Raw genomic sequence first — 22,518 nt, 5'->3', positions numbered from 1 at the left:
CCCCCCAGCCCCGCCAGCCCCACCCCCAAAAAAAATTTAACTTTACTTTTAAAAAATATTTTCAATTTCAATTCAAAAATTATTTTCTACTCTCTAGTAAAAAAAAGAGATATTTTCTCAAAAATAATTTTCATTCATAAATCAAACACTAAAAAATCTTTTCCAAAAAATATTTTCTACTCACTAACCAAACATAAAAGTAAGTCAAAAGTCTACTTGTATTTTCCAGGAAAACATTTTCTAGCCAAACACACTCTTAGATAATAACCAACATTCTTTTTGGCTAATTTGGAATTAGTTTTTTCTTACAAAGTAAACATTTGAATTATGCGGTTTCCGTTACAGATTGCATAAAAATAATTGTATAAATTATAGGAACCACATATTATAAGTACTAAATAACATCCTATTCCTTCTAGTTTTCTATTTGCCAAAAATCCCTTAAAAATGATGTTTGTGGGATACATATCATTGTGCACGGGATACATTAGGTTTGATACATTCCACATAGCGGAATACATAGCGTTGTGCACATGATACATTAGGTTTGATGCATTCCACACAGTGGGATACATAGCGTTGTGCACAGGATACATAGTGTTGTGCACGGGATACATAGCGTGTGATACATTCCACATAGCGAGATACATAGCGTTGTGCACGGGATACATGCGGGATACATAGGTAAAATAAGGGATTTTTGAAATTTTTGAAATAAGTAGGGATAAGTGGATATTAAGGTAAGTAAAGGAGTGTAGTTAAGTAATTTGTCCAAAATAATTTCCATAAATCAAAATTAACACCTTTTTACTACTGCCTCCGTTTTAGTTTGTTCGTCTTACTTTTCTTTTTAGTCTGTTTAAAAAAGAATGCTTATATCATTTTCCGGTAACTCTTTAGTTCTAACTTTCCATGTAACATGTTTAAGATCATAAGAACAAAAGACATTTTGGTACATTCTACCTATTTTTAATTTGCGACCACAAGATTCAAAAGTTCCTTTTTTACTGTCTAAAGTTTCATGTAAAGTGAAATCAGATAAACAAATTGAAACGAAGGAAGTAATTTTTAATATAAACAAGTTGAAACTTATGCTAAGATCTAAGGGAATTAACTTCCAAAAGTATAAATCAATGGAATCTAAAGATGTTACCTTTACACCAACAACAATATTCCCAGTCAAATCCCACAATGTGGGGTTTGATGAAGATATAGTATATGCAAATCTTATATATGCCTCTTGAAGGTAGAGATATTGTTTCTGAAAGACTCTCGACTCAAGTAAAGCAAATCAAAGTAGTAATGAAAAGAAAAACGATAATAGAAAATTAAAGCAGTGTACAACATATATGCAAGAAATTGTAACATCACAACACAACAAGGTGCGATCATCTAAACACAATAAACACCAAATGACAACAAAAATGTTACCTTTGAAATTAAATTTCTTGGAAATCTCTTCACTTGTATGATCTCTTCCTCCTCCTCCTCCTTCCACCATATACTCTACATATTCTCTATCACACTCCTCCTCCTTCCTCCATATACTCTACATATTCTCTATCACAATGACTTGAATAAAATATGGAAACCTCAAATTCCATGTTTCCTTCATGTCTAAACATCAATATATCTCCCAATTTCAAACCATGTTGTTCTACAAATTCAACCCAACCCACTTCGAATCGATGTCCATTCACCTTCATAGGCCACTAGTAGCCACCCCTTATCAAAATTGCATGTTCAACATTGTCATTTCCCTTCAAATACTTCAAGAAACCTATCGGAATTTTCTACAATATACAACATAAACTTTATTTAACATAACGAATAATTCTATATTGGAAAAGTCTCAAAATTGCAAACAATTTTGCCGTAATTAATTAAATAAATATTATAGTATCTTAGTGAAAATCATGAATTTGCCGCTACTGCATCTTATATAGGTAAATAAAGGAAAGATGAGAAAGAAAAAAAAGAAAAAAGGATTACTTAGAAGACCATTTTTGAAACCTGGTTGAATAGGTTTGAAAAAATGAGGCTTTTTTGGAGGGATTTTCATGGCACCCAAAAAATGATCTATGTCTTGAAAGATTAACAATGCATGACATTTTATTTTATTTTATATAAGGAGCTATAGAGTCTCCCTCAATAAGAGAAAAATGACGCACATATTAGGACAAAACAAATAGTTCAAATCGTAATAAAGTGCACTCCCACAGTCCATATTTAGTTGACGTATCTATTAATTTTATTTTTTTTGATAAAGTGATTTTATCATTTTGCCCTTATTAATTGATACAATTTTAAAATCAATTTTCATTAAAGAAGCTTTATCTTTTTCATAAATATTAACTTTTGAAATAAATTGAGGATATAATAAATAAATGAATATTATCTTTTTTTGATTTGTCAAAAATGACAAGTAAAAAATGATAAAGGGAGTACGTGATTTCTTAGAGCATGCTTGTTATTATAATCTCAAAAACATTTAACTAAGAAAACGTTCTCTTATAATTTTCAAATACATTTTTATGTTCTAATATTTTTAAAGTCTTCTTAGAAGTATATCGAATTGATGTAATAAGAAAATAAAATAATCATGAATATAATTTTAATATTGATTTACGCCTTATTTATTTATATTTAATGAGTGATTTAATCTTAATTATTCAGATTTCAATCATTAAATATGTTTGTTTTTTGGTCTAAATCTTAATAATTTAGATCTTAATATTTAATTGCGTTTATTTTTATTGTTTTACAACCACTTAATGGATATGAATAATTAAAATATATAACAAAGTCTTTAATATCATTAAGATGTCTATTAAATAATTTGTACAAAAATAATAGTTCACCAGTACTCCATTTACTTTCACCCACCACTCAGAACTATCATTTCAGCCACAACAACTATCACCCGTCACCCTCAATCCAACCACAATCACCATTACCGTCAATCACCAAAATCAATCATCATCAGTCATCACCATTAGCCATCATTTACAATCATCACTATCAATCATTATTACATCCACTAATTACTACCTATAATTACATATTAGTAGCATTATATACCTCTAACCACCATTGGTTGCTACCGATATCACTATCATTCACCAACAACAACCACGTTACTACTAATCACTATATCATAAGATACTATCCACAACCACCATCATTTGTCAACAACATCTCAAACCAACCCACACAATCACCATTTTAGTCATCGATCTTTATCATTATTTTTCATATAATTTTTTTAAAAATACTTTAGTGATCTAATATTAAATCAATTTAGTATTTTATGTTTATTATTTCTAAACAAAGACAAATTTTATATATTTAGATGTTGAAAAAAAAATCAAATTAACTATTTAATATTCAAATCTTAATATAAAATCCTAATATTCAAACTTATAAACTTAATCAATACAAATTTTAATATTTATATATGTATTTAAATTCAGACGTATTGATTTTTAATAAAAACTAACGAGGCCTTAGGCTCGGATTCAGCACGAGCCAAATTAGTAAAAGCAGATATGGAAAGATAGCATATTTGTCTCTACGAGAAAACAACAGGGCCCTTGTGTTTGGAAGTATATTTAAATGGTTTTTTAAATATATTTTGGTGACGCCCAACTTTTAATAATTTGTGGCTGTTAGATTTAACAAAAATTGTAAGAAAGAATTAAGAGAAAATGGTCAAATGACCCCTCAATCTATTAGCCAATTATCAATTACACACCTAAATTTTACGGGGGTCCTATTACCTCCCTGAACTTTTTATTTTTGATATTTTATAACCCTTAAACGCTCAACTTTTGTCATTACCAGATATACACATATGCTTGTATACACGCGCTAGATGGGCCCACTTTCTTCAATTTTATTTTTCTATTTATTTCAGATGCAGTAGACCCCATTTTTTTTTTAACTTATTCTTTTAATTAGTTAAAATTCTCAATTCCAAACATAACCAACAATATGTCTACTCTTCAATTGAATATCAACCTTTCCTCTTCTTCTTCTACATTATTCTTAGCAAGTAATGCAAGTCACAGTGACCCAAGAATTATTCTTTTCAAGATTACTTGCTCCGTCACCCAGATAATTTTAACAATGTCATTTATCATGTGATGTAATCTTTTAAAAAATAAATAAAATCGATCTTTAAATGAAAAAATGGATCTTGCAAATTGGTATTTTCTAAATCAGTAAATCTTCAAGTTCAGATGTAATGGTGAAGGAGTTGGAGGAAGGTGAAAAGAATGGATGTACATACGTTGTGGTTCTATATTTATGAATTGAAGAGGGAAATAACTTATTTTTGGGCATTGACATGGAGAAGAAATCTCAAGCTCCATAGCTAGATCTAGTTGACTTTGCAATTTTATATTTATGAGTGAGGAAAATAACTTATAACCTTGAATCTAATAACGATTTTTTTAGAAGATTAGAAATTCTAAAGGTTCAAGATTTGAAATGGAAGTTACCATTGAAGCTTTGAAATGAAAGACAATCGTTCCCAAGCTTCAAGCTTTTTAAAAGACAGAAGAAAGGAAGAAGATGGAAGATTTGTGGGAGAAAAAAAGCTTAGAAATGCAAGTTGTAATTGAAAGCCTTAATTTTAGGTTGATTTGGACTTACACGTGGATTCCAAAATGCAGATAATGTGTTTTAGATACATCCTTACGCGCCTAAGAGAGGTGAGAACACCTCCTATGACAGGTCAGCGTTTAAGTGTGTAGAAAATAGAGAAATATGAAGTTCAGCGGGGTAATAGGACACCCGTGAAGTTGGAGTGTATAGTTGGGATTTCGGGTATAGGTTGGAGGGGGGGGGTTTAGACCATTTTCTCAAAGAATTAACTTTAATAATGTAGGTATTCATATAAAAAGGTAAATGAACACTAATATTATGTTAATTATATAACATTTTTTCTCAAAATATCTTTTTTTGTGGGTGAGAAATCAAGCAAGTCCCTATTTATGATAAATTTATAATAAATTATTTATTCAGTTGCTAATAATTACAATTATCTTTGGTTTAATTAATGTCATTTAGTTTGTATTAGTATAAATTTTAAAAATAATTTGGACTTTTTCTTTCACTTTAATTGAAAATTAACATTTGACCATGAAAATTTTAAATACATCTTCAAGTTATATTTGAAATTTGGAAAACATCCAAAAACTTATTTCACTTTTAACACTTTCACAATATTTTTCTTTGCAAATTTTATTCTATTTTTTTCAGTTTATAAAAAAAACTCCATTTAAATCACATTTCATTTTTTAAAATAAAATAAAATTATATTCAAACAATCAAATATTATTTATAAAAACTATGACCAAACACAACACTATCTTCAATTCCAACTTCAGAAAAATATTTTTTTTTTGAAAAAGTATTATAATAATAAATAGTAGCTCGTATATGAGATTTAATCTACCGTATTAAGAAACTATTTATTTTGAAATATTACTCTTCTATAACAAATTTAATTATATATAAATCATATAAAAGTAAACTCAAATTTTGGAATTCTTTTTTTAATAAAAAATGACCAAACACAACATTAACTTAAAACATTTCAAATAAAATATCATAATTAAATACCTACTTAAAAAAAAAAACTGCAAAACAGATAACATGAAACAAAAGAAGATGAAAATGCAACTTTTTTTTTCGGAAAAGGGTCCAAACTAGCCTTCAACTATTCAAAATAGAGCACATATACCCTTCAACTATATTTTGGCTTAAAACTACCCTTCCCATTTTACTATTGGTTCACTTCTACCCTTCGATTTAACGAAATAAGATGTGGCATTCAATGTGTAATTATAATGTCACATAAACGTCCACCTAAGCACACCCACCCCACCCCACTAAATGATGCAACCTTCCCCTTCATTTCCACCCATGGATTCCATAAACAATAATTACTCCGGCAGTATTTTGGCCGCACCAGACTTCATTTTCTCCGCCAAGATTTGCCCATCCCCGTGTCACGATTCAAGGGTACACCCTAGATGTAACATGGCGTACTTGATCCCGAAGGGGTCTCATACAAGCCCTTAGCATATCATAACATAAAATAATATAAAAGTACGGAAAATTGAAAAATTTGTATCCATACAATTGAAGTCTTTATAAAATGCAAGCGGAAGTCTTTACTACACTTTTGTCTCAAACCATCTAATACAACTTTAGAATAAAACTCTTAGGACATAGCCCATACAATAGTCTTAATATGAAAATAAAAGACATAAAGGGAATAGTGGGTGTTGTCCCTGAATCCTATGAGGACTCACCAAATCTTCAACTCCTTGCAACTTCTAGAAACTTATCTCCAAGAGTAGAACTCAATCTCCTAGCCCTATATTTGATGAGAATGTAGACAAAGTATGCATTAGTATAAAATGTACTAAATATGTTAGGTAGCATAACCATAAGAGCATAACATAAGGGTTAGTCAACATGAGATATAATCATATGAAATGCTTCATGAAAACATCAACTATAGGCATAAGAGACAATATCCTAATAACAAGAAAAGTCTCCAACATAAGCATCATTTAAGCATTATTCAACTCCTAGTCATTTGTACCATAATAGGACTACTCTCAAGTAACCTCAAAGCATACTTGTGCAATGCATAAATAGCATCCCATAATACCATCACAGCTAAGCAACCCTTGTTGGTCATCTTAATCATAGTCTATATGCATAGTCAAGATCTCAGCTTCATGTACTAAGAGCACTATACATCTAAGTAACTTCAAAGCACACTTGTGCAATGCATGAAGGGGATCCCATAATACCATTCACACTAAGCATAACCTTGAAGTCACCATATGCATACCTACCATTTATTTGGTCTAATTCTCAGCTTACTTCATATAGATAAGGGAACTATCACCTTAACTCAATCATATCATGGAAGGCAACTATAGCAACAACCCAAGTTAAGTCTACACTATATAAGAGAACACTTCATAAGTAGCTTCAAGTCATACTTGAGCAATGTATGAATAGCATCCCATACTGCTATCCACACTAAGTACCACTTTAGGCTATTATACATACTCACTAGTTGGGGACTACTCCCTCTTTACTATTTACCATTGGTCATTTAAGGTACTTCTCTATTAGCACAAGACAAGTCATTACACATGAAATGAATTCTATTTCTCAATTCAAGGTTACCAAGGAATAGCACCCTAATAGGCTAGACCATGCTATCATCTTGCTACCATAACTATATTATGCTAAACTAACTACCTTGGAAGGCAATCTATTATGCAAGTCCAAGCTATTCTACGAAGGGTACAAGTTTTCCATCCTAGCTACCATGAAATAGTCTTAGACCAATTAAGTCATGCTACCCTTACAAGCACACTAAGATGTTAATGTAAACTATCTTTAGGAGAGTATGATTCCTCAATCCTAAGCTACCCTTAGGAGAGTATAAATCCTCAATACTAAGCTACCATGAAATGGTCTTGGCCAAACCAAGTCATGCTATCATGAAGGCATCCTAAAAATGCTATTTGAACCTACCCTTAGGATAGTATAGATCCTCAATCCTAGGCTACCATGACTATCCCTAACTCAAGCTACCATGAAATACATCTTACAATGCTAAGTCAAGCTACCCTTAGGAGAGTATGAATCCTCAATCCTAAGCTACCAATCTTTGTCTTGTCTTACCAAGTCAAGCTATACATGAAGGGAACATAAGTCACAACTTTAAGCTATTCAGTATAACATGCTTTGATTCATTATAGATGATTAAATTTTCAACCTAGAATCATTCTATGTGAGAAAACCTTTCACATTCTACATACATATCTAGATTTCAAGATATTCTAGTCACAAGCTTCTTCTTTAAGAAATTCTAATTGTAATTGATCATATTGCCCCAATCTAGATCATTACTCATCATGGTCCATCATATATATTCTACTCTAATTCAACCCATGTATATGTATTTCTAACCTTAGACAATTACTACTCAAAACATTGATTATAGAAGATCACTCATGAACCTTCAATTTCACCTTTCATGGTAATAACCCACATAATTCAACTTCATCAATTAGACTAAAGTAACCATGGAAATCACATGAATTCATCATAATATCACAATTCAATGCTAAATCAATCATAATTCATCAATACCCACTCAATTGGGTCTGCATACAACATAACCCACAACATTGAAGAAACCCTAACTTGAATTGGGGATTTTCTTCATCAAACTGGGGAATTCTAGGGGGATCTATGGGTGGAAGAACCCATAGATGAATAAGCTAACATACCTTAATTCAAAGACCTAACAAAAGCTTGCAACAATGGAGTCTCTGCTCTTGACCTAAGCTTCAAGCTCTATCTTCTTCTTCTTCAAGTCTTGGGTTTTCTAGAGAGAAATATTTGAGAGGAGAGTATTTTGGGGTTTTGATTTGGGTCTTGTGAAATAGTGAATTAATTGGGTGGTTAAAAGCTTAAAATATTGTATGTAGGGGTTTTAAGACTAGGTAAAATGACCCCATTGAATAACTCCCACGTTTGGAATTTCCTAAAAACTCCTCCACTTGGCAGCCTACTGTCCAAGCTTCATGAGAGGCACCACGGGTCGTGGTCCTCACCACTAACCGTGGTCCTGCTCGTGGTCTTGGACCCGTATCTAGGCTGTTGAGTCTTGTCCTCCACAAACCTAAGGCACGACCACAAGCCTTCCCATAAGCCATGGTTAAGACCACTGGCCGTGTAGTGGATTGTGGTCCTTAGGAAGTAGCTAGGCCTCAAGGCCTTGCCTCCCACAATACTAAGGGGACTTCACGAAACCCCTCACGAACCGTGGTCAAGACCATTGGTCGTGAACTTGAGGAAGCACCTTGCCAAGGTTGGGGCAGCATTGTCCTTTGGTTTAGGCTTTTCCCCTTTACCTTGGCACTTGCCCTTGCATCCCTCAATTAAACCTTAAATGGTCTTCTAAACTAAAGGGTGTAACACGTGCCTTGATGTTTATCCCCTAAACCCCTCATTCTAAGTACGGGAAGTCTTATCTACGGTTCTAACCCATTACATCAAACTCTAGAACCCTTGCTTGAGGCTCTAGTTTAGGGTACTAGTTTCCAGTGTATTACAATATCTCCCCCTTGGGAACATTCGTCCTCGATGACGATTTTAAACACTTCTCAAAGGAAACAACTCTAGACTAGCAGACCATCATGAATGCAATACATCTAAATGCACACAATCAAGGAGGAAAACTTCAATTCCAAGCTAAACATACTCAATGCAACACAAGGGAGTAGGAACTACATCTAACAACCCAAAATGCATGAAATTATATATCTATTCATTTTCATGGAGGAACTAACATCTCTTAGGTAAAACATGTTCAACACACACTCATGGAGCCTAAATGCAATTTTACTCTAAAAGGCATTTACTCAAGGAGGAATTTTTCAACTCCAAACTAAATCATGCTCATTAATTCCTCTCATGAAGCCTATATGCAACTTTACCCAAATGCACTAAAATATGAGGCAAAACAATGCATATAAGTCATTTCTATCAAGACCTAAGCATTTTCATAGACATGCATATTAGTAAATCATGGCAACACATAAAACACACAATAACCTTACTAGATAGGCACACTATCTCCCCCTTGGGAATAAGCCTACACAAGCTCTTTTATACATCTTTCACACTAAAGACAACTTCAAAGTCCAACATAACAAGTCACAAATGACAAGAAATTCGGAAATTAGTAAAGCATAAAATACATACCGGTAGCAACATGAGGAGATCACTCATGATCTTCTCTAGATTGGAGAGCATAAAACCTATTCTTCTTTTGAGCACTCTCATCCAGACCACTAGTGGCAACTTGCTTACCCTCTCTTCTTGTAGCCTTTGCCTTTGGACAATCTTTCATTATGTGGCCACTCTCACCACAACTAAATCAACCTTCTCTATCGGCCAAACACCTACCCTCATGTCTCTTACCACACCTAGCACAGGTGGGCCATAGGGACTCATTACCAATCCCTTGTGGCCTAGGGGTAGACACCCTCTCATCCTTATGCTTAGGAGCATTAGAAAAGCCTTGTCCGGAAAACTTTTGTCGATTCCTCAAACGACCATGTCCATCAGACCCATCATGAAAGGACTTATCATTATCCATCCTAGACCTCTTTTTCTTCCTAGACTTTTCCTCTTAAAGTTTATCTTCCTCCATTTGTTGAGTATACACCATAAGACGTGAGATATCTATATCATTATGGATCATTACCGTATGACATTCTTTTGCCACCACTTTGGACACACCCTTCAAATACCTATTCATCATATCCCTTGGACTAGCTACCATAAATGGAGCATACTTAGACAATAAAGTAAATTTCAAGGAATATTCTTTAACACTCATACTACCTTGCTTAAGGTTGATGAATTCCTACACCTTAGCTTCCCTCAACTCTTGGGGAAAGAACCTATCAAGAAATGCCTTCTTAAACACTTCCCACTCTATAGGACCCACTTCTACCATCCTAGTATATTTCCATTTCTCATACCATATTTGGGCAACATCCTTTAATTGGTAAGCGGCTAGTTTCACTTTTTCTACCGAAATCACCCCCATGATAGCTAGCACCTTATAAACCTCCTTTATAAATCCATTAGGATCCTATTCCATTTTGGAGCCACTAAACTCCAGAGGATTCATCCTCAAAAACTCTCTCACTCTAGAAGCAGCCATCCCCTTTATTGGCTTTGCCAGAGCTACCACCGCCCTATTCGTTTTTGCCGTCATGGCTTGATTTTGAGTAGTCAAAACTTGGGTCAATATTTGGACATCCGACCTTATTTCAACATTTGTCATAGCCCCCTCATCAATAGGAGTTTGAGGACCTTGGGGATCTTGGGGAGCAATTCCCTCATTCACATTGCCTTCCTCATCTCTCCTAGCATTTGCCCTTGTATTAGCGATACCCTGAATATCATAGGGCACGGATTAGAAGAAGGACCTACTAGGGCCAAACTCTATGGCATGACTTAGAGAATGAAGAAGTGATATTTTCTAAACATCCAATAGCCTCCTATTCATAAATGTGGTGCACTACACATTTATGAACAAGACTCTACTAGATATGGTTTGAGACAATCCTAGAACCATTCTAAACCTTGTGCTCTCATTTCTAAGTTTGTCACGACCCAAGGGTACACCCTAGATGTAACATGGCGTACTTGACGCCAAAGGGGTCTCATACAAACCCTTAGCATATCATAACATAAGATAATAGTAAAGTACGAAAAATTTAAAAACTTTTATCCATATAATAGAAGTCTTTATAAAATGCAAGCGGATGTCTTTACTACACTTTTGTCTCAAACCGTCTAATACAACTTTAGAATAAAACTCTTAGGACATAGCCCATACAATACTCTTAATATGAAAATAAAAGACATAAAGGGAATAGTGGGTGTTTTCCTTGAAGCTACGAGGACTCACCAAATCTTCAACTCCTTGCAACTTGTAGAAACTTATCTCCAAGAGTAGAACTCAATCTCCAAGCCCTACATTTGATAAGAATGTAGGCAAAGTATGCATTAGTACAAAATGTACTAAATATGTTAGCTAGCCATAAGAGCATAACATAAGGGTTAGTCAACATAAAACATAATCATATGCAATCCTTCATGAAAACATTAACTATAGGCATAAGAGACAATATCATAATAACAAGCAAAGTCTCCAACATAAGCATCATATAAGCATTATTCAACTCCTAATCATTTGTACCATAATATGACTACTCTCAAGTAACCTCAAAGCATACTTTTGCAATGCATGAATGGCATCCCATAATACCATCCAAGCTAAGCACCCCTTTTTGGTCATCTTAATCATAGTCTATATGCATAGTCAAGACCTAGGCTTCATGTACTAAGAGCACTATACATCAAAGTAACCTCAAAGCACACTTGTGCAATGCATGAATGACATCCCATAATACCATTCACACTAAGCATAACCTTGAAGTCACCATATGCATACCTACCATTCATTTGGTCTTATTCTTAGCTTACTTCATATAGAGAAGGGAACTATCACCTTAAGTCAATCATATCATGGAAGGCCACTATAGCAACAAACCCAAGCTAAGTTTACACTATCTAAGAGAACACTTCATCAATAGATTCAAGTCATACTTGAACAATGTATGAATAACATCCCATACTACTATCTACACTAAATACCACTTTAGGCTATCATACATACTCACTAGTTGGGAACTAGTCCCTCTTTACTGTTTGCCATTAGTCATTTAAGGTACTTCTCTATTAGTACAAGGCAAGTCATAACACATGAAATGAATTCTATTTCTCAATTCAAGGCTACCAAGGAATAGCACCCTAACAGGCTAGACCATGTTATCATCTTGCTACCATAACTCTATTATGCTAAACTAACAACTTTGGAAGACACACTATTATGCAAGTCCAAGCTATTCTAGGAAGGGTACAATTGTTCCATCCTAGCTACCATGAAATAGTCTTAGACTAACTAAGTAATGCTATCCTTACAAGCACAGTAAGATGTTAATGTAAGCTACCCTTAGGAGAGTATGATTCCTCAATCCTAAGCTACCCTTAGGAGAGTATAAATTCTCAATCCTAAGATACCATAAAATGGTCTTGGCCAAACCAAGTCATGCTATCATGAAGTCATCCTAAAAATGCTAGTTCAACCTACCCTTAGGAGAGTATAGATCCTCAATCCTAGGCTACCATGACTATCCCTAACTTAAGCTACTATGAAATACATCTTACAATGCTAAGTCAAGCTACCCTTAGGAGAGTATGGATCCTCAATCCTAAGCTACCAATCTTGGTCTCGTCATACCAAGTCAAGGTATACATAAAGGGAACATAAGTCACAACTTCAAGATATTCTAGTCTAACATGCTTTGATTCATTATAGATGATTCACTTTTCAACCTAGAATCATTCTATGTGTGAAGACCTTTCACATTCTACATACATATCTAGATTTCAAGACATTCTAGTCACAAGCTTCCTCTTTAAGCAATTCTAATTGTAATTCATCGTATTGCCCCAATCTCAATCATTACTCATCATGGTCCATCATATATATTATATTATAATTCAACCCATGTATATATGTTTCTAACCTTAGACAAATACTACTCAAGCATTGATTCTAGAAGATTACTCATGACCCTTCAATTTCACCTTTCATGGTAATAACCCACATAATTTAACTTCATCAATTAGACTAGAGTAACCATGAAAATCATATGAATCCATCATAATATCACAATTCAATGCTAAATCAATCATAATTCATCAATACCCACTCAATTGGGTCTATATACAGCATAACCCACAACATTGAAGAAACCCTAACTTGAATTAGGGATTTTCTTCATCAAATTAGGGAATTCTAGGGTGTTCTATAGGTTGAAGAACCAATAGATGAATACTCTAACATACCTTAATTCAAATCCCTAACACAATCCTGTAACAATGGAGTCTTTGTTCTTGACCTAAGCTTCAATCTTTATCTCCTTCTTCAAGTCTTAGGTTTTCTAGAGAGAGAAATATTTGGGAGGATAGTATTTTGGTGTTTTGATTTACTTCTTGTGAAATAGTGACTTAATTGGGTAGTTAAAAGCTTAAAATATCTTATATAGGGGTTTTAAGACTAGTTAAAACGACCCCACGCAATAACTCCCCGTTTGGAGTTTCTTAAAAACTCTTTCACTTGGCAGTCTACTGTCCAAGCTTCACAAGAGGCACCACGGGTCATGGTCCCCACCACTGATCGTGTGCTTATCGTGGTCTTGGACCAATAGTTAGGCTGTTGAGTCTTGGCTTCCACAAACCTAAGGCATGACCACGAGCCTTCCCAGCTCTGTTCAAGACCACTAGTCGTGGAGTTGGTTGTGGTCCTTAGGAAGTAGCTTGGCCTCAAGGCCTTGCCTCCCACAAGCCTAAGGGAACTTCAAGAGACCTCTCACAAACCATGGTAAAGACCATTAGTCGTGAATATGGTCTTGNGAGCCTTCCCAACTGTGTTCAAGACCACTAGTCGTGGAGTTGGTTGTGGTCCTTAGGAAGTAGCTTGGCCTCAAGGCCTTGCCTCCCACAAGCCTAAGGGAACTTCACGAGACCTCTCACAAACCATGGTAAAGACCATTAGTTGTGAATATGGTCATGAACTTGAGGCAGCACCTTGCCAAGGTTGGGGCAGCCTTGGCCTTTGGCTTAGGCTTTGCCCGTTTGCCTTGGCACTTGCCCTTGCATCCCTCAATTAAATCTTAAATGGTATTCTAAACTATGAGGTGTAACACGTGCCTTGACGTTTAACCCCTAAACCCCTCATTCTAAGTAAGTGAAGTCTTATCTACGACTCTAACCCATTACATCAAACTCTAGAACCCTAGCTTGAGGCTCTAGTTTGGTCTACTAGTTTCTAGGGTATTACACTATCTCCCCCTTGGGAAGATTCGTCCTCGGATGACAATTCTAAACAATGTCAATAGCTGTAAGAACATTCGTCCTTCTAGGGTATTACACCCCACCACACCCTTTCTCTCTTTTCCCCGTTACCACACTCGCAAAACTCTTCTCACTTCTGTCAGCCTTTTATCCAATGTCAATAGCGCTAAGATTGCCCAAATATGTTCAATAACAATTGCTCTTTTACTTCAAAAGCTCTACTGGACAAGTATGAATTTTTGCGAGAGATAATTTAATTGGGTTTTTTAAAATCAACAACTTGACCTTTAGTGAACAATCATCCCATTGTTCATGGAATCACTGGTGTGTTGGACCATCGATCTCTTCTTGATAACACAATCAGAGCATTAAGGAGAAGACAATTCATTGTCGTTGCTAATGCGTTAATTATCAAACGACCGAAGTTGTTAAGTTCGACTTCTATTTCCATTTTTGTGGCTTTTGATATAGCTTTGTTATCACAACCTGACGGATCCTGTTACCGTCACCATGTTGTTCCCGATGGTGCTGTTTTGGGGATCTTGCTAAAAATGCCAAGGGTACTATGATTTTTCAAACTATCTGCTTGATTCTGGCAGCTTTATGCCTTCTCTATCGTTGGCGACAATGGACATCCGTTATTTGGATGAAAGAAATAACGATTTTACCAGCAGTGTTCTGTCAAGATCTCCGATAACAAAGGAGATCCGTTATCCGGATGAGGTAATTAATGGTTATAACTTATAACTCTAGTATTGTTCAGTCTCGTTCGCCGAAGACAATGGGGTTCCGCTATGATAATGAATGTTTTGATATGACTGTTCAATTTCCTGGGCCTTTTAACAGGCGGGGATGGATCTGCTTAGGTGGACGTTTATGTGGCATTATAATTTACACATTGGATTCCACATCTTACTCTATTAAAATGAAGTGTAGAAGTGATCCAATAGTATGGGAAGGGTTATTTTAAGCCAAAATATAGTTGAAGGGTATGTTTGCTCTATTTCGAATAGTTGAAGGGTAGTTTTGACCCTTTTCCATTTTTTTTGAATGGACAGAGAAAACCGACAAATAAAAAAGAGACCCTTTTTTCTTCTTGGACTATATTATTGAAGTACCGTACTCCTCATTTACAATTAGGAGTTAGACTAGTTATGATGAAGATTTGTTGAGCATGTTATTTTGTATTTGCTTTTGATATGAATTTAAATGACCTGAATCTAGCATAATGTGTTGAGCATTGTTTATGCTGCTTGTATAAAAGTTTCCCCCCTTTGCCTTGTAGCCTTTGATTTTATATTATTATTTTATATTATTTTCCAGAAGGAAACCCAACTAACTAAATTGCTAAAAGTTAGGCGTTGCATTGGAATTGATATGTAGGCTTGTACGTAACTAGTGCATGGCTAGTTGCATTTCTCTTCTTTGCAGACTCCGGCATTTGGAACTTAGGAACTCCCTTGGATTTTTTCTGCAACTGTTACTATGTATTCCTCAGAATAAAATATTAAGGACATGTGGGACATCATCAAAAAGTGTTAGATACATAAAAAGATAAAAGGAAATACTTACATGGTTCTTAATAAATCTACCAAATGGTCTAAATCCTCTAGTCCTACTTCTTTATACCAAAAGTAGAAAAATACTATACAATTTCACTTTACTACTTTCTCAATGGAATCAGATTTATCTTGTAAGCACCTCCCATTTCTTTCTCTCCAAACTGTTCACCAGATGCATTGTGGGATTATCCTCCACCACTTCTTTTGACTCTTGCTACCTCCTCTTTTCATCCGACAACTTCGCATATTTGCAGTATGTTCAGGCATAGTCCAACTTGTCTCTGTTATGTTGAGGAATTAGGACCACAGTTGTGCCACGAATGTGCAATATTAAAACAAATGATTATTGGTTTCATTTGTTTCTTTGCACAGGAAACATCTGGAAACTATGATGACCGCCTTTTTCTTCAAGACTTCTCGTGACAAACATGCTCTCTTAGCCACCAATCAAGTGAAGCATTTAACCTTGGTTATGAAGATTTGACCTCTAGATTTGCACTCGTATCGGGTACCCACACCCGAGTGTGTGCGACATTGAATAAAAATGTGATCTCTCTAAAAATGTAAACTTTTTTTGATGAGATGGTCTTAAACTTCAACATGTTAGTAGAGTAGCCAAAGGTCTAGGCTCACTGCCACCTGTTATTAAAAAATTCACGTGTTATGCCTGTTAAAAAATTTAAGCTTGTATGCTGGGGTGCGTGTGGAAGATATAATTAAGTAAATAAAAGTGTGTTATCTATAACAACAAAAGATTTTCGATGAGACGGACACAAAATTTAACAATTTCGATGCAACCAGAAGTAGCACAAAGATGCAAGGGACTGTAAAAACATCAATAGACTTCCACACGAAGGTCCTTATATGGAATGCCAAAAAGATCGGTAATTTGTTAATGGTTGACACTTTCATATGCCTATGTCCAAATGAGAGAGAGAGAGAGCAATTTTCCACTTTTTCAGTTTTGAACTATGTCCTTAAGGAGATAAATGCCTCTGTTTTGGAAGATGGAAAGATCATTATCATAATCCAATATTCTGACATACTCATGTACAACCTTTATTTATTTTGTATTCCATCATTAAAGAGTATCAAAAACTAGTCATGAATTTGCTATATGTAGGGTCTCAATGGAGAAAGATAGTATTCTCCGATGGAGTAGAACTAGGTGACCAACCCCCCACACCCACACCTTTTCTTTATAAATTTTATAAGGAACTATGTGACTAACCCTTTGGTCAAAGGAAGCATAGGTATTCGTAAAAAGCTACTTTCGATAAAACATAACTAAGGAAGTGGCAGATGGATGTTTTGCTTGCAATGAGTGGATGGTTGTCAGAAGTGATGACATACTCAGTTAGGGAAACTATGCTGAAAAAAGACTCAGTTCATTGATTTTGAAATAGGAAGTGGAAAGTAAATTAAGTTTTGGTAAGTTGTTTAGTGGGGAGAGTTGGCCTCCAATGAAGCATATCCACATATAAACGAAAAACAGGTATAATATGGTAACAAGTTTCCTCACTAGGAATAAAACTAACACCTTGTGAATCTAGGATTCAAGAGAACTTTCCAAGCTTGGGAGCTAGACAGTTGAACTATTTTTTTTATAAATATTTGTGATCATTTATACATTTATCGCGGGAAAAAGTTGGTTGATTTACAGAGGGTCAAAAAGTGAAATTTTCTATCTGGACCATTTCTTGGTTCCATGTTGACCTTCTTGGTATCGTTTCAATTTTATTGGATGTTTCTGGAAGAGACCTAAAAAATAATTTTTCTTGTTGGAAAAATCTTTTCATGTGTGGTTACAGATGGAAGGATATAGCTAGCATGCCTATGTGTTAATTGTTAAGGAGAACTTGTGCCTTGATGGAGATCTATTGCATGGTGTTCAAAAATTGAAAGTCATCCTAACGATCAATCAACTTAGATATATGAATACTCTGTATTCATTGCACTCAATTTAGGCCAATTTTATTTTTTACTGAATAATTTGTCTCCTTAGAGAAGTTAGAGGTTCTCTAGTCCTTGACTTATCCTTACATGGGCTTTTAAACTGGAACAAAAATAAATTCAGTAAACACTACACCTTTTGTAAGTGTAACCGGAACAAGTCAACCTTAAGTTGCAACTAATTGGTGTTGTTTCATGAATCATCCCCCATCTCCATTATGTTCTATTCTTAGCCAATTTCATAGTGATTCCAAGAGATCGTATGTATTTTAAGATAATTTCCTTCCTTATGATTTTAGGTCTACCTTGTCCCAACACCTTCCATTATGATATTGTTGTGTGTGCGAATGCTAACATTATGAAGGGGAAACTCTTGTCGTAAGGTGCTTCTTATGCAGAAAAAAACAAAGAGGTTGTCTCCCCTAGCCCCCTCCCACCCAAATTGAAGAGGATGAACTAGGGAAGGAAGAAAGTGTGAATCTAGTTGTGACATGTCCTTTATGATGCGTTTGGGAAGCAAGAAATAAAAGGGCATTTGAAGGAGTCTAGAGCACAACATGGGCACCTAAAAGGTCCCTTTTGGCATCAGGGTATTGTTGTGGAAAAGGAATTGTAGACCTTTTCTTCTAAATCGCTTGCATCAATTTCTATTCATTGAGCTCTCTCTCTCTCTCTCTCTCTTTGTATGTGTAAAGATAACTTTAGAGTTTGGACACATATATAAGAAGGAAGAATTAGTTTCCTGAGGTAGTAGTATACTATTCTTGACCCAAAGAGGAAAAATATTTATTGTTCACTCAACCCCAAAATGCTCGACACCTTTCAACAATTAGTAGTATCATAGACTATGTTGAAGTCCCACTTCGGTTGTGGGAGGGAAAAATTGATAACTTTGTATGGTCTTGGGCAATCTTCACGCATGAGCAGGTTGAGTTAGGCCCAGTATCCATTTCTTCTTATGGTATTAGTGTCAAACTCATCCCAATTCTTAGCTTACTCTCGATGATGGAGCCCCATATTATTGTTGATGCTCCAAATGTCAGGTCTTGGGACTGCGAAGGGGTATTGAAGTCTCACATCAGTTGTGAGAGGGAAATTGATTTCTTTAAATGGTCTTGGACAATCTTCACCTCATGAGCTAGCTTTTGGGGTTGAGTTAGGCCCAATGTTAATTTCTTCTCATATTGAAGTGTGAGACTATCTCATCTAAAAATTTCAGTTGTTAGAGAGAGAAAATTATTTATTTAGTTATCCCATCAACACGTCCCGCATGTGTGGGCCTGATTCAGTTTTCATGGGGCAAACATGTGAATATTCTTTCTAATAACGGGTGGTGATAAGAATCTAATTCATGAGCAGGCAAAGGTCCCGCATTCTTCATTAAGTGATCATAAATCAGTTTTTAGTCGAGATTTCATTAAGTTATCATAAATATTTTTTTCATTTTGAGATTAGCAGTGCATACATTCAACATCCATACAATTTGAAAGACTAATCCTCCTATTTTTTTAGACAGTAGGTTGTAACTGAACGTGTGCATGCATGTGTATGTATGCTTGTGTATTTACTTCAATAACGATTATATTCGTTTAGCCAATGTATTTCTGAAACAAATAAGTAAAAGGGGGGGGGGGTTGTGTAGCAAATTTTTGAAATTATGAAAGTAGTTAGTAAGCAAGATTCAAACTTTTGTTGCTATCAAATTGAGAAAGAAACTAGGGCGTATGTGTTCCCCATAAGCTCATAACTCCATAATCCTAGTAATAGCAATCCCTTCCTAGTGTATTACATGCAAAGCGATAAGTTATGTATCTCTAAATCCTTGGTCTGGCATCTAGAGAATTTCACCCCGCACCTTAGTTCGGCTACATGTATATATTTTACTAACCCTTACCATTACCTCATATTAGACGTCACATCGATGTATGACTTAGTTTTCACCCTCGCCCCAATCGACATTAATTCTATTAGATAGTATTACACTAAATCTATGTTGATAATTCTTTTCTTATTAACTACCTCTTTGGTCTGGCAAGTAGCAACAAGGCAAGTTCTAACGTTGCGCACCGTTAAAAAGACTTCTAGACGAAAGAATTATCAATGCATGCAAAACACTATTTGGGAATTACCTAGTTATTATTCATACTTCATTTATCGCTCATTGTTCCCATAACCCTAGTTGTGGATTTAGTTACCCATATTAGCAAGAAAACAATTTATAATGTTTGAAGAATAAATCATTAACTTACGTAGTAGAGTCGAATAATCCCAAAATTTCAACTTGAATTTCAAAGTAAAAATCACCAAAACGTGCTTATGAAATGAAGAATTGCTAAAGTTGCAAGTTAATCTCCAAAGCCAAAAACTAGAATAAAAGTAATGAAGTCTAACCCCCAAAAACGAGGTTTACATACCCTATTTATAGAAAACAAGTCCTATATAAAAAGGGAAACAAAATAAGGAAAGTTTGTTCAGGCACGCGTGTTCATTCCACGATACTGACTCACGGACCGTCAATGGATCTACGGTCCATGAGTCCCTTCCGTCAACCAGGACTTAAAAAATATTTCAGCTTCCAAAATTCAACTTCTCAGAAGCAAACGACGGAACACCAGTACGGACCGTAGATCGATCTACTGTCCGTCGATCCCTCTCTGTAGCTCCATACTTAGAATTCTCCAAAAATCAAGTACTGGAGCCCTCGCAGTCACATTCTACGGTTCATCATTACGGTCCGTAGATTTATCTACGGACCGTCAATGGTCACCGTGGTTTCACATTTGGTTAGATTCCCTGATTCTCCTTCCATGCCTTGCCCTGCTGATCTACGATAACCATCTACGGAGTGTCAAAGGACCTACGATCCATAGATTCCCTTTTCTATATTTCTTTCAGCTGTCTCTTTACTTTCGCACCTAAACATCTTTATTGCAAAACTTGATAACAACACATAAAAACCAATAATAAAAGTCCTTAGACTCACACAACTCTTAAGCGAAATGTATTAAAAATACCGTAAACTCACGGTATATCACCACTCTCAACTTAAATTCATTGTTTGTCCTCAAGCGACGCACTAAGACTCTAAACGACACTTGTATAGAAGCAAGCATTTCAAGCACAAGCAATAACATGGCTCTCTACTCCAACTCTCTTCTCGAGTGCAAGTCTTTTCTCTCAGACTCAACAGGCTAACTTGTGCGGATCCAAACATGACAAAGACCGACCAACCAATACACAACATACACTGTTTTACTATCACCGAGGTACCAACTTTCTGACAATGTAACTAGTGCCCTTACTTCAAACGAAATCCCTTTTTCACACAAACGAATTTGATTTTTGAGTACAAGGATTCATTCAACACTCACACTTAGAAGTAACTTCAAGTACATTTAGTGCTCAATACCATAGGCTTGCCCTTATTTTCACTGCTTAGACCCTCCAAACTAGGTTCTAGGATCACTATAGGACTTTCTTGGCTTGTAACGTAGGCTCAGGGTCAGGTGTGGCACATTTGGGTACTTTTTAGTGACTTTCTGCCCTGCTTGACATTACATTAGGCTTTCTACCTCTTTTTGCCCTATTTTTGACATCCTACCGTTTTACCTTCTTTCCCTTGATTCTCTTCAACCATGGATGTGACTTTAGACTTTGTAGCTCTTTATTTTTCACTTTCATCTTTTTCTTGCGTTTTATTCTTTTCTTTAGCTTTCATCAAGTCACATCCTTTCCTCTCTTTTCTCTTTCATAGCCACCCTCAACTTATGGATTTTCCATTGGTTGAGGTGCACAATACCCGATGTCGGATCAGGGCCAAGATTGAGGTTACTTTCTACATTAGCCACCCTCAATTTAGGCTTTTGGCCTAAGTCGAGGTGCACATGTCCAAGGAGGGACCGGGGCCAACATAGTAGATTATGGAAAGGTGAGTTAGGGGTTTAGAAAGAAATGGTTTAATTTGACTCAAAGCATTTGGATCAAAGGGAGCATTTATTTCATTTGGTTGGATTCTTCTTTTAGACAATTTTTGGACTTATCAGAACAAGGGCCTATGATCACTTCCTAGCCTTTAGAGTAGATTGTCTTAGCAGGACTAACCGGGAAAGTTCTAGATTGGCAGAAAAATTGTTTGAACAATCAACTATTCTCACACACTCTAGGCACATAGTTTCATTATCAGATTACCCAGTTCAAGTTTTAGCTTAAGTCATGCCATCAAGTTGGTTCATTATCATGTCATACCCAGAGCCAACAGATTCAACTCATTCTAGTCTACAGATTTTAGCACATATCACAAATTATTTTTTGGATGGGTATCATTTATTTCAAAAAGTTGCCATCATGCTTCATTCTGTCTGATACTTCTACACATACAATCCTAACATATGCCGGTTCAACAGAAATTAAGCAGTCTCTTGGATGAAAAGAACACAGGCAAGAAAACCCCAAG

At 35.4% G+C, this 22,518-nt stretch overlaps 1 pseudogene; it reads right to left on the bottom strand.

Moving 5' to 3' along the window:
* The window catches only part of LOC125850061 (B3 domain-containing protein REM17-like), a 4,669-nt pseudogene extending 2,607 nt beyond the window's left edge, over window positions 1–2,062 (bottom strand).
* Between the last annotated feature and the right edge of the window lie 20,456 nt (window positions 2,063–22,518).

Source organism: Solanum stenotomum, chromosome 1 (assembly GCF_019186545.1).
Source record: "Solanum stenotomum isolate F172 chromosome 1, ASM1918654v1, whole genome shotgun sequence".
Taxonomy (NCBI): domain Eukaryota; kingdom Viridiplantae; phylum Streptophyta; class Magnoliopsida; order Solanales; family Solanaceae; genus Solanum; species Solanum stenotomum.
Note: the sequence above shows the minus strand (reverse complement) of the source record. Positions and strands in the feature narration are given on the sequence as shown.